The following is a 12,358-nucleotide window of genomic DNA, read 5'->3' as shown; positions in this document are numbered from 1 at the left end:
AGAATATTCAAAACAAAATATGTATAGCAATCAAAAGTTTGAGAAAATATGTATCAACATGCATTTTTATATAACAAAAAAGAATATTCAAAACAAAAATCATATTGTATTTTTATATAACAAAAAAATTCAAAAATATGTATCAACATGCATTTTGACTTTAATAACCAGTTTATTAAAGTTTTGTGAACTAAGCCAATATTTCAAATACCAAAAAATTTATTTTGTTCTCTTTTAGTATCTAGGGTTACAAACTTATACACAAGACATATTCTTGATATTAAATTTTTTTTTTTATATATATATTAGAACGATTAGGTTTTTACCTGATAAGATAAGGATCTCCTTGCTGAGGATGACTTTTCTTAAACCTTAGACATACCAACAATTTAAAAACATGACAATACCTTAGCATATATCAAACAATTAAACAATATTGCAGCTTACCTTAGGTAGGGCGTATTTGGGGTGCTAATACATTTTTTTTATGCAACCAGTCTTTGTGTCCGATCTCTGAAACCAGTTAGGGTTTCTAGTGACCAAAATACTAGGTGGCGATTCTCATTCCCTCTTTACATTGATAAAAAGACAAGAAATCTTTGTCTCTCCTATTTCTCGATTACCCAGATACATTACAAGAGTGGATGCATTCGCCGCGACGCTGCATACGTGCGATATAAAAAATACCTAAATATTATCGTTTTATATATAAAAAAACAACTTTTTTTTAACTGAGTCAACTAGAGACTGGTCTGAGTTGAAAAAATTCACCCACCGAGGAAGTCGAGTCTTGAAATTGTGCTTTAAAGGTCTAGTCAATGGAACCGGTGAACCACATGAACTGTTACAACTCGTTTGGTATTATGGTGATAGTTGTTTTTCAAATTGATTTTTGATAGGAAATGCGCTGAAATAATATTTTATTATTATTATTTAAAATTTATTTTAATATTACCACATCAAAATAATTTGAAAACACCAAAAAAATTAATTTGTAGTAAAGACAAAAAATAAAAATTTCAATTTCTTTTTAAAATATTTTTGAAAAACAAATGAATTTTTAATTGCATTGGAGAAGAGTGACTTACAAAAACAAATGTCAACCATGCAACCAAACTGATTAGTTTCGTGGTGTAGAATGATCATAGACCTCCGTTCCATTTATGATATTTGCTTACCTAACTCGCTTCTGGACATTAGCAATGTGCTCATGATTTTTGAAATAATATATCCTTACTTTTTTTTTCACAATAAACATGGCAATAAGGGTTTATATTATATTTCTAATCCAAAGCATTTCTACCAATAACATATTGTAACTATGATAGAGATTGTTTTTTAATAGAGTATTTGGCTTTGTGTTTTAATTAGAGTTTTTTTTTAAAAAAATTATTTTAAATTAATTTTTTAAAAATATTTTTAAATTATTTTGATGTATTGATTTTAAATGAAACAAAATTGATGGTACAATTTCAAGATGTGGCAGACGCACTACCAAGTAAATATCACAGCACAACCATAGTGAACTTGAGAAGTCAATGGCATTTAGATATGCTAAAAATGATAGCAACTTTCTTTCTCTCAAGGGAAAAAAGAATATGATATCTTTTTCCATAAATTATCAGTATATATATATATATATATATATTTTTAAGTTTAATGTGGGTGTCCGGGCCAGCTTGCGCGCACCTCGACTAATAGATATTATTTTCATTGTTTGTTGTCATAATTGTTCAATGACTTAGACCCGGTTTATTTACGTGGCCATGCTATTTTTTTTTAAATTGAATTTTTTTGTTTTAAATTAATATTTTTTTGATGTTTTTGGATTATTTTGATGTCAAAAATAAATTTTAAAAAATAAATAAAAAATTATTTTAGTATATTTTTAAATAAAAAATATTTTAAAAAATAACTAATACAAAAATATCAAACACTACCTTACTTGGTTATTGCATGACGAGACATGATCAAGGATGTGATTTTAACCAATATTTCATCAATCACATAATTTTTTATTTTAAGAAAAAAAAGAATTCCATCGATTCCTTTATAAAATGAAAAAATGAAAATGAAAGATTAGCAGTAACCTCAAATTTAAAATTTATTATTATTTTTTGATTTAATATTAACAAATATTTATTTTTTGTATTGAATTTTTATTTTTTTTATTTTATTTATTGTCGATATCATTATTTTCTAATGATATTATTAAATTAACTAAGTTTATTAAATTTAATTATTTGAATATTAAATTTTTTTATTTTTAAAAAAATATTTTTTATACAAAACAAATTTGTTTGAAACATAGTGCGGACAACCTAACTATTATACCCTGCAGTCACGTGAGGCTACATGCCAATTTCATGGAATCTAGACATGTAGCATTAAGGTCACTCTCTCACCACACCAGAGCCTTGTACGAGTGAGTCATACAACGTCCATTAAAGTTACCTCCTCTAAATATCAATAAGTAAAAAATTAGTACAGGTCCAGCTGGAAAAATAAATAAAAAATAACATATATATATTTTTTAATGTTTTTGAATTATTTGGTATCAAAAATAAATTTTTTTTAAAAAATAATTAATTATTTTAATATATTTTTAAATAAAATATATTTTAAAAAATAAACAGCTATAAAAATATAAAACATTATTTTATTTAATTAATTCACGACGAGACATGATAAGGTTGCGGTTTAAACCAACATTTCATCCCTCACATGATTGTTTATTTTAAGGAAAGATAGCATGCCATACATTCCTTTATAAAATGAAAAACGAAAATAAAAGATCATTCAGGCAAGGCTGTCTAAAATTTAAATTTTGTTATTGTTTTTTGATTTAATAATAATAAATATTTATTTTTTAAATTGAATTGTTGTTTTTTTTATTTTATTTATTGTCGATATTATTATTTTTCAATGATATTATTAAATTAACTAAGTTTATTAAATTTAATTGTTTGAATATTAAATTTTTTTATTTTTTAAAAAGTATTTATTTTTTTGTTATATTTTTTTATACAAAACAAATTTCTCTGAAACATTGTACATAGTACTGACAACCTAAATAGTATACCCTACAGTCACGTGAGGCTCCGCCAATTTTATGGTATCTAGACATATAGCATTAAGGTAAGGTCACTCTCTCACCACACCAGAGCCTTGTACGAGTCATACGACGTCCTTTAAATATCAACAAGAGTAAAAAAATAATACAGGTCCAGCTGAAAAAATATGTTCTTGTACAGGAGAAAACAATTTTTGAGCGAGGAGGGCCAGAAAAACCTGCATTTCTAGTACCAAAAAATACTCAATTTGTCCTTGTTTTAAATTTAAAATAAATTATTTTGATTTTTTAAAAAAATTACATTGTGTTTTTTACTGTAATTCAAATTATATCAGATTTTTCAAGTCGATTAGATTATAATAAATTTAATTTAATTAAGAATGGTTGCATTTTTAAAACTGAGAAATTCGTATGTCTTTCTTTTAATTAGAAAATACACATGGGTGTGTGCTATGATACACACACATAACCATATATATTAAAGCATATTTAAAAAAAATATTTAATAAACTATTTTATTTTCAGTACAATACTGAGTTGCTAAAATTATAATACATATATTAACAATAATAGTAAATAAATTTAACCCTATCGCCAATTAAAAAAATTAATGTTGATAAAATTCTTAGAGATTATTTTTAGAATGAATCTTCAAATATAGGTTAATCTTATTTTTTTTTATTTTTTTCAAATGTGTACACCTCATGAAATTCTAAATAACATAAAAAAAGTTATATAAAGCACTCGATCCTGAGATATTTATAATTTATTTCAATTTTAAAGCTCTAAAAATGTTATTTTTAATAAAAAAATTTTTTGTATTTTTAAATAATTATATTATTCAATGAGTAAAGAATAAGATATATATATATATATATATATATATATATATATATATATATATATATATATATATATATATATATCGAAAAACAAAAGAAAAGGGAAAAATATATACCGAAGTTAAATATTGTAGGACAATAATTTGTTCTATCCCACCACCGCGTTCATAAATAGAGGACCAACGCACCTCATGCTTCATCATATCAACAATCCTATCTCCTCTGAGTTCTTTTGAACACTTCTCTTCCAAAAGTGTGAGAGTAGAAGAAGATGAAGAAAAGAAAAAAAACCAGGTAACTTTAAGTTCCTCAAGAACAACTACTACTACGTACTACTATATATTATTATTATTATTTGATGTTTTAAATTAGATTGCACGAAGAGTTTGAGAAAATCCTTATTTTTGGCCCAGATTTTAAGAAAATCTGATAATATCTCATACGATTATATATAGTAAAAGCAAGCATAATGATATCTTTACTACATTTCTCCTTCCTTTTAACAGCTTAAATTTTCAATTTTTCACAATTTAGATGCCATATTCTTTGACCCAGAAAAGAAACTTCAGAAGAATCTCACCCATATATATATATATATATATATATATATATATATATATATATATATATATATAAATATATATATATGGCTTTCATTAGCAACACATGCACAATGATACTCTCTTACCTGATACGACTGAATTTCTCTTTTTGATATGTATGTTATTAAGGTTTTGCAGGGAAGACATGGCAAGAGACATGCATGGCAAATATTGTGGAAGACTATGAAATACTCATTTGAGCAAGAAAATACTTCAAACTTGTGTTCAACAAAGATCCAAAAACCAGATAGTTCAGAAGTCTCTATCTTAAAATTTTAAGAGGAGAACAACCTAGAAACTTCAAGAGAAGAACGCAAGTATCTAAGATGTCATCTAACATAAATATGACATCTCGATTTGTATGTTATTAAGTTTTGTTTTGTAAACTATGCAGATGTTAATTAAAATTTGTTCAGTTTTACAATAAGATAGATATAAAGTTGAAGAATTGTTAAGTACGTAGTAATGTATAATCAAAACAAATATAAAGCAATGGTATTATGTTTGTAACTTTGAAGTGTTTGTTATTGGTATTGGGAATACATGCATGTCAATTTTCATGAAAAATCCGAATTTCAACAATTTAATTTCACAAAACTACTAGCATGCCCAATTCAAATTATCCAATACCTCCATTTTAACGTCATAGTTTTCAAATAAAATTATAGTTATTTAACCTGTCACAGGTTGAATTTTTTTCCTGCAAAAAAATTAATATATATACATGCTTTTCTAAAGCATATTTTGACCAAAATTTTTTTAATTGTAAATAAAAAAGCTTATGCATGTATTCAATTAAATAGATCAAGAATCATATAAATGCAAAAAAATAATAATATTCACATGTCTATTCGACTCGCTTCGCAATGAGTCGGATAGTTTTTTTTCTAATGTAAAAGGATAAATATGTGGGTATTGTTAATATGTTTTTTGACATTGAGAAAAAATATAATTATGAATCGAAAAGTCGATACTTACATATAATAAAATAAAACGATGATAAGAGTTGTTAACTCAACACCGTAGAATCTCAAGTTAATTTTTTAACAAATTTTTTTCTAGTTTTTTGATTTGAAGTTGTTTTCAGAACATGATAAGTTTTTATTCTAAAAAATAATGTTTATGATGAAAAAATATGTTTTTGGTAAAACAAAAAAGAAATAAATGAATAAAAAGAATTTTAATTGAAGAGATATATTTTTTATTGGCATAGTAATAGATATAGTAATCGCATCCATATTCATACTAGCCAAACCAAGTTCTTAGCTATAATAACTAGTAAGAGAAAACAAGAGCATTGTTGCTTCTCATATAACGACTATGCGCTCCTCAATTGGCAACATTTGGCATCTGGGTTTCTTTGATTTTAGAGGTTTTAGCTGTTGCATTTTCATGGAATCGAATGATTCTTGAGAAGAAGAGTTGACTTAAGCAACTGGCCTGCATAAAATTCAGTTTGTGAAGTGGATTTTGCTTGAAGTTTGATTTATTTTTAATTCTTAAGGAGGGTTTCTGGGGGTTGTTTCCCATCTGGGCTGCTTCTCATGTAATTCTGGGGGTTGCTTCCCCATCTGGGTTGCTTCTCGTGTAATTTTTTGAAGTAAATTAAAGTAATAAAGAAACAAAAAACAATTCATTAATACATCACTCAGCATCAGCAACTTGGACTCACTATATAGCTGGTGGATCTTTGTGAAAGCGGGAAAAAAAAAAGAAAAAGGGAACAAAGCAATGAATGAGGGACAGAACAAAAAAGCCGTGAGCACGCAGAAGAAAACGGGTTGAGTGAAAAATAAAGGAGGAACGCATTTTTCAGAGTAAAAAAAAAAAAAAAAGAAAGGAAGAAGAAACAAATGGACAAATAAATAGTGGTTGGGGGCCTTGAAGAAAGTAAAGGAAGTAAAAAACAAAGGTAGGCAGGTTGAGGGGCAGGTTCATCAACTACGAGGGTGCATGAGCAGTGGCGGAATCAGGGGAAGGCAAGCAAGGGTCGGCCTTGAAAATATTTTAAATTTTTATTTTATTTAGTATTTAAATATGGAATAGTATAATATTTTTATTTTAAATAAATAAGTTTTTTAATAATATATTTTGTTATATTAATTTTAACCTCTCCTATAAAATACTATCAGCTCCGTCCCTATGCATGAGATGATTTTATTTTTTATTAATGTTGATATTTGTATCAGTTTGCGTGCACTGTGACTAATCCCGCAGGCCCTAAAGTTAACGACCATGTAAGTCGCCAGTGACCCTGAGAGGACTCGAACTCATGACTGTTAAGAAACAAATTTAAAACCTGACCAGTTAAGCTATCCCAAAAATTTGCATGAGATAATTTTGATTAGAAAGGGAATCACTGCGAGGAAAGAAAAAGAAAAAAAAAAGATAAAGGATAGAAAAGCAAGCATGGAGGGAGAAAAGAAAACGAGACACGGCCTTTCTCAGCTTCGGAAATTCTGAAATTTTTACCTAAGCTTCCTGACATACTTGAGATGACCTCCGAGAAATTTCATACATATGAGCCTTGAACGGACCTGAAGACAGTAGCTGTTGTGTTGCAGTAAACTTCTTCAGCACAACAGCTGTGCAATAGCTCCTCACTCCCATGAACCACGACCTTCTCCATCTCCGAGAATTCTGAAAATATTCCCGAGGTTTCCTCACATATATTCCAAAATCGAAAACAAATTTCATCCCAAAAGTCCTTAACAACAGACCTGAACAAGTATGAAAATAAAAGCTCCAGTAGCAGACGTCTTCAGGGAGACAGCAGCACACCTGCGGTTATCCAATTCCAAAATCTGACCACACCTACTCTAAAGACTACCATATTTTGCAAGAACCTCTAATACACATCCAAAATCCTCTCAGTCAAAGATTTTGCTTTGGTTACTGCCACCAAAATATTACCAATATTCAACCATATCTATACTGGTTATTAGATAATTATATTAATCATATATCGAGACTTTACATGATAATTTAAATTTTTAGGTTGAAATGGTTTTTTAATATGGTTTCAGAGTCTTATTGACCAAGCGGTAACGAGTTCGAATTTTACTATTATATTTTATTTAATGAAAATTAAGTACAACGTAATATCAGCCTATTTAAATTTAAATCTCAAAAAACTTTTATTTGAGCGAACGTATTAAAAAATTATATAAATTATATCTTGAAATCCCACATAATAGCTTATACTATTAGGTTGAAGATGAAATCAACCCTTCAAAGAGGCTCGGGTTTCAAAGGTGCTCGGGTTTCAAAGGTTTCAATAGATGATTTTAAATGATCTTTGTTAAGGGATTTATTTCAATAAACAAAATGATTTGAATGCATTCAAAATCTGAAAAGGATTGTTGTTTGCTGCTAGCTGCTGCTTTACTCTTATTGCCTTCCTAGAATGGAATGCAAGAAGATGGGTATATCGGGGCACTTTCGAGTTCAAAATGCCTCATCTCCACGCTATATTAGGGCGATAATCTGATAAATCCACAGCATCTTTTCTTTGAATAAAGTCTTGATCGTAACCTTCTGCTGCAGATTTTCACATGGAATAGAAGGACCACATCGATGTGATGATCGTCCTTTACTAACTTGATCTTCCTCTTTTTTGTTTTTTGTTTTCAATTACCACCGCAACAAATAATTCGACATCATCATTATTAGAGTTGGTGACGTCATCATTGTGAAGAAGCATTTTAAGCAAGGAACTGTTAAAAGCCATACATACAGACGACGGAGTGAAAAATAACAAAAGATAAACAAATTGTAGTTGGGATGAAGAAAGTGAGAGAAATGATGAGTGAAAATAAGAATTTAATTGTTTTTTTTAAGGAAAAAAATATAGTCATAATCATTAAAATATATAGCTGTTACAGTATAGTACTGAATGCAGTATTTGAATTTTAAAAATAAAACGCATGGATGTACGTAGATGCTCTATGAGAGCATATGTTCTATTTTTTATTATTATTATTATTATTATTATTATTATTGATGTGAGTAACCGACTAGCTTGAGTGCACCTTTATTAATTCTACTGATTCTGAAATTAACAATCATATAAGTTTTTAATAACTCTAAAGTTTATGAAATTTAAACTGGTAATTTATAAAAATCAAACTTAAAATTTAATCAATTAATTTATATTTTTCAACAAGCTTATCTTTCTCAATGCGAAAGAAATAGCTTAAAAAAATTATAATGGTGTTAAAAAAAAATGCTATTAATTGCTTTAAGTAAAAACAAGAACAACAATAAAAATATATAATTTTTTTTGTTCAAATAATTTGAATTGAGATTCTTTTCCATACTTCCTCTCACCTAACTATTAATATCGAGGTTGACGTATGAATATATATATATTGCCAGGGGGCTGCGGCCCCCTACAGCTAGCTTGTGTCCTTAACGTTTGTAATTATCATTGGTGTCACCCTGTGAACAATACTTGTCAACGATGTCGATGGTATCTTTTTATGTTGAACAGCGTTGATTGTGATGTGGATTGATATTGAATATTTTCGTCGAAAAATCTTGAAATCCCAATTTTTATATTGAATTGATATATTTAAAAAATCTTCTAATTATTAATTATAAAATTTGAATCCAAATAAAAGGAATATAATTCCTTAACATCAAGGTTGGGGTGGCATGGAATATATGCAATACGTACGTACCATGTGAATGCACAGCATCTACAGGGACAGTGAATTTGACAAGTCCATGCATGGCATCTGGAGATGCTAAAGCTGATAGCATCTTTCCGGAAAAAACAAAATAATATGTTTTTTCATTACTATAACATTACAAGCTAATTAAAATAATTTTTTTTATTAATACACTTGATTATTATTAAAAAAAAAATCCTTGAGGATTGATGAAAGTTTTATGCAATCTCGACATAAATTAAGTTCACTCTCACCATACCAGAGCTTAATTTGTACTAGTAACACTAAGTACATAAAATTTACCTACTGGAAACATATGTTCTTGTACAGGAGGGGAATGATTTTAGAACGAGGGAGGGCGAGAAACCTGCATTTCTAGAACAAGAAGATAAGGCTATTTGATGAAGTAATGAAAACTTCACACAATATTGGCTCTCTATGATTGTGTTTTGGAAAATATAAGAGAGATAGCGTGTTTCTATTCTATCTATGAACTTGTATGAAGTTCTTGAATGAGCTTGTGTGACTTCAACTTTTTATGGCCTAGAATGACTCGAATTAGCCAAAATCTCTTTCATGGTGATGAAGATATTTATAGATATAAATCACGTTAACTTACCTTGTGATGCATGATGTTAGAAAATAATATAAATCATATCTTGGAACCTCACCTAACAGTTTAAACTATTGGGTTGAAATAGTTTTTTGTCATGGTATCAGAGCCTTGATGACCAAGCGGTCACGAGTTCGAATCTCACCATCTCACATTTATTTGATAAAAATTAAGTATAAGGTAATGTGGGCTTGTGTAAGTTTCAAGTCAAAGAGTTTTCAGTTGAGGGAGTGTGTTAGAGAATAATATAAATCATATCTTGAAACCTCACCTAACAGTTTAAACTATTGGGTTGAGATGATTCTTTGTCACATGAAAAGTATTGTTGTTGCAAGTATATTGGTGTATGAAGTTGCAGTTACCTCTGTGTATGAAATTATCATTACGTACCTCAATGTGCAAAGAGTGGAGTGGTCCTATTGGTAAAGAGATTGAAGCTTGCCATTAATCATGTGTGTGGGTGAGAAAAATGATTGAGGGGGGGATGGCAATCTCTTGTCGAAATCAGATGATACAAACCATATAAAATCTCTAATTAAGAATTTGTTTAGCATAACTTATAAACAATCACTCTTAAGATTGACAATAATATTAATATTGGGATTAGGGTTTAAGGAGAAAATGTGAATTACTTAATTACCTCCGTAATTCACCTCTTATAAAACTCTATACCATTAATATGGTAAATAATTTTTTAAAGTTACTCTTAAGATTGTTTGGCTGTTGTCCAAAACATATATAAAAATAAGTTTGTCTCTAGATTTTGGAGTGAATCTTTGCTTTTATAATTAAAACCAGACAAAAAAAAAAAAACAAAGAGGAGTTGTCATCTCTATTCCAGCTTTCTTTGTCTTTCTGTCTCAAGATAGTTACATAAAATATCAAAAAACAAAGACAAAAAGAAAATTATTACCGATGTAGATGTATGACCATAATTTGTTCAATCCCACCACGTTCATAAATAGAGCCCCAGGGTACCTCGTGCTTCTTCATACGAACACTTCTTTTTCTATTAGTTCTTTTGAGTACTTCTCTTGTAAGAGCGTGAAAGAAGACGAAGATGAAGAAAACAAAAAAATCAGGTAATTAACTTTAAGGTCCTCAAGAATAATTCAATTTTTTATTTTATTTTATTTTTTTATGTGAGGCTGGTAATCATATTATTCTTTTGATTTTTATGTCTATATAGCCATCTATATATTATTGTGACAGTGAAGAATACAAAAACTTGGATCTGAAATAAATACGCAGGATATATTTAAAAAAAAAGATAAAGACAGAAAATAGAAAATTATATCATATTTTTTGGTTTACCCTTTATTTCTATTGGGCATTTACATCAAGTTTAAACAAAACTCAAAGTTTAATTTAGTTTTCGTAATGGAAAATAGCCTAATCTTTCAATTTTTTTTGTGATTTATATCCCATTTTCTTTAACCCTGAAAAGAAACATAAAGGAAATATGGATTTCATCAGCAACATTCAATGATACTCTCCTTATAAATCTAAAGTTTAATTTACCTGATACGCCATAATTTCTCCTTTTGATCTGTTGTGTAACTTGTGTTATTAAATTTCTGCAGGAGGGAAGAATGACACGAGACATGCATAGCAAATACTGTGGAATACTCATTTGAGCAAGAAAATATTAGTAACTTGTGTTCGATGAAGGTGGAAAAGCTGCATAGCTTGGAAGCCTCGACCTAGAAACTTCACCATTAATTCCAATGGTGAAAAGAAAGATTTGTCATTTTTGTTGTGCATACTGGACCGAAAGCAAACACAAATAAAACACAAACAAGCAGATTTACGTGGTTCCCCAAAACCGGGTACGTCCACGAAGGCAATAGATTGTATATTATTGGAGGAATGATACAAACACTCAACTCAACCCAGTACAATCCCACAAAACCCAGTGTTTCACTCTTACACTCGGTGTTTCTCTCAAATCTACACTCTTTCACTCTCACAGTTGCATTATTTCCTTCTGCACACTTGCACACACTTCACTTGCACTAATTGTCTCCATTTATAGGAGGAAGGAGAGCAGAAAGGAGAGCCTTGAAACATGCCACTAATTGTGGCACTAACCACTAATGATGCTTCCACTAAGTAAAGTGGTGGGGTATTGTTATTATCAATAAAATCTAGACAAATCTCCACAAATCTCCACCTTGGCAAGATTTTTCCATCCAATCCTCGTGATCAATCAATGCTGCCTCTGATGCGCCATATGGCGCTGCACCCTGAAGGTGCTCAACACCGAGAGATGTTGACCAAGTCCAAACAATGTTGGAACTTGATCCCTGAGACACATTTTGTGAGCATGTCAGCTGGATTATCTGCGGTACCAATCTTCTGTAGCAGAATATCCCCTTCATCCACAATTTCTCGAACAAAATGAAATCGAACATCGATGTGCTTGGTGCGGGAATGATGAACCTGATTCTTTGCAAGACAAAAAGCACTTTGACTATCACAATGGACATCCACGTGCTCTTGATCAATTCCCAAATCTTCAATCAACCCATGTAACCAAATAGCTTCCTTGAAAG

General features: G+C 29.4%; 1 long non-coding RNA gene across 1 annotated transcript; it reads left to right on the top strand.

The window, feature by feature from the left end:
- Window positions 1-4,042: 4,042 nt before the first annotated feature.
- On the top strand, window positions 4,043-5,034 carry LOC18099503 (uncharacterized). Its single transcript, XR_002978551.2, has 2 exons — window positions 4,043-4,209; window positions 4,647-5,034. It is a non-coding gene; the product is annotated as an uncharacterized LOC18099503 (long non-coding RNA).
- The last annotated feature ends 7,324 nt before the right edge of the window (window positions 5,035-12,358 follow it).

This window comes from Populus trichocarpa, chromosome 17 (genome assembly GCF_000002775.5).
Source record: "Populus trichocarpa isolate Nisqually-1 chromosome 17, P.trichocarpa_v4.1, whole genome shotgun sequence".
Lineage (NCBI taxonomy): Eukaryota > Viridiplantae > Streptophyta > Magnoliopsida > Malpighiales > Salicaceae > Populus > Populus trichocarpa.
Note: the sequence above shows the minus strand (reverse complement) of the source record. Positions and strands in the feature narration are given on the sequence as shown.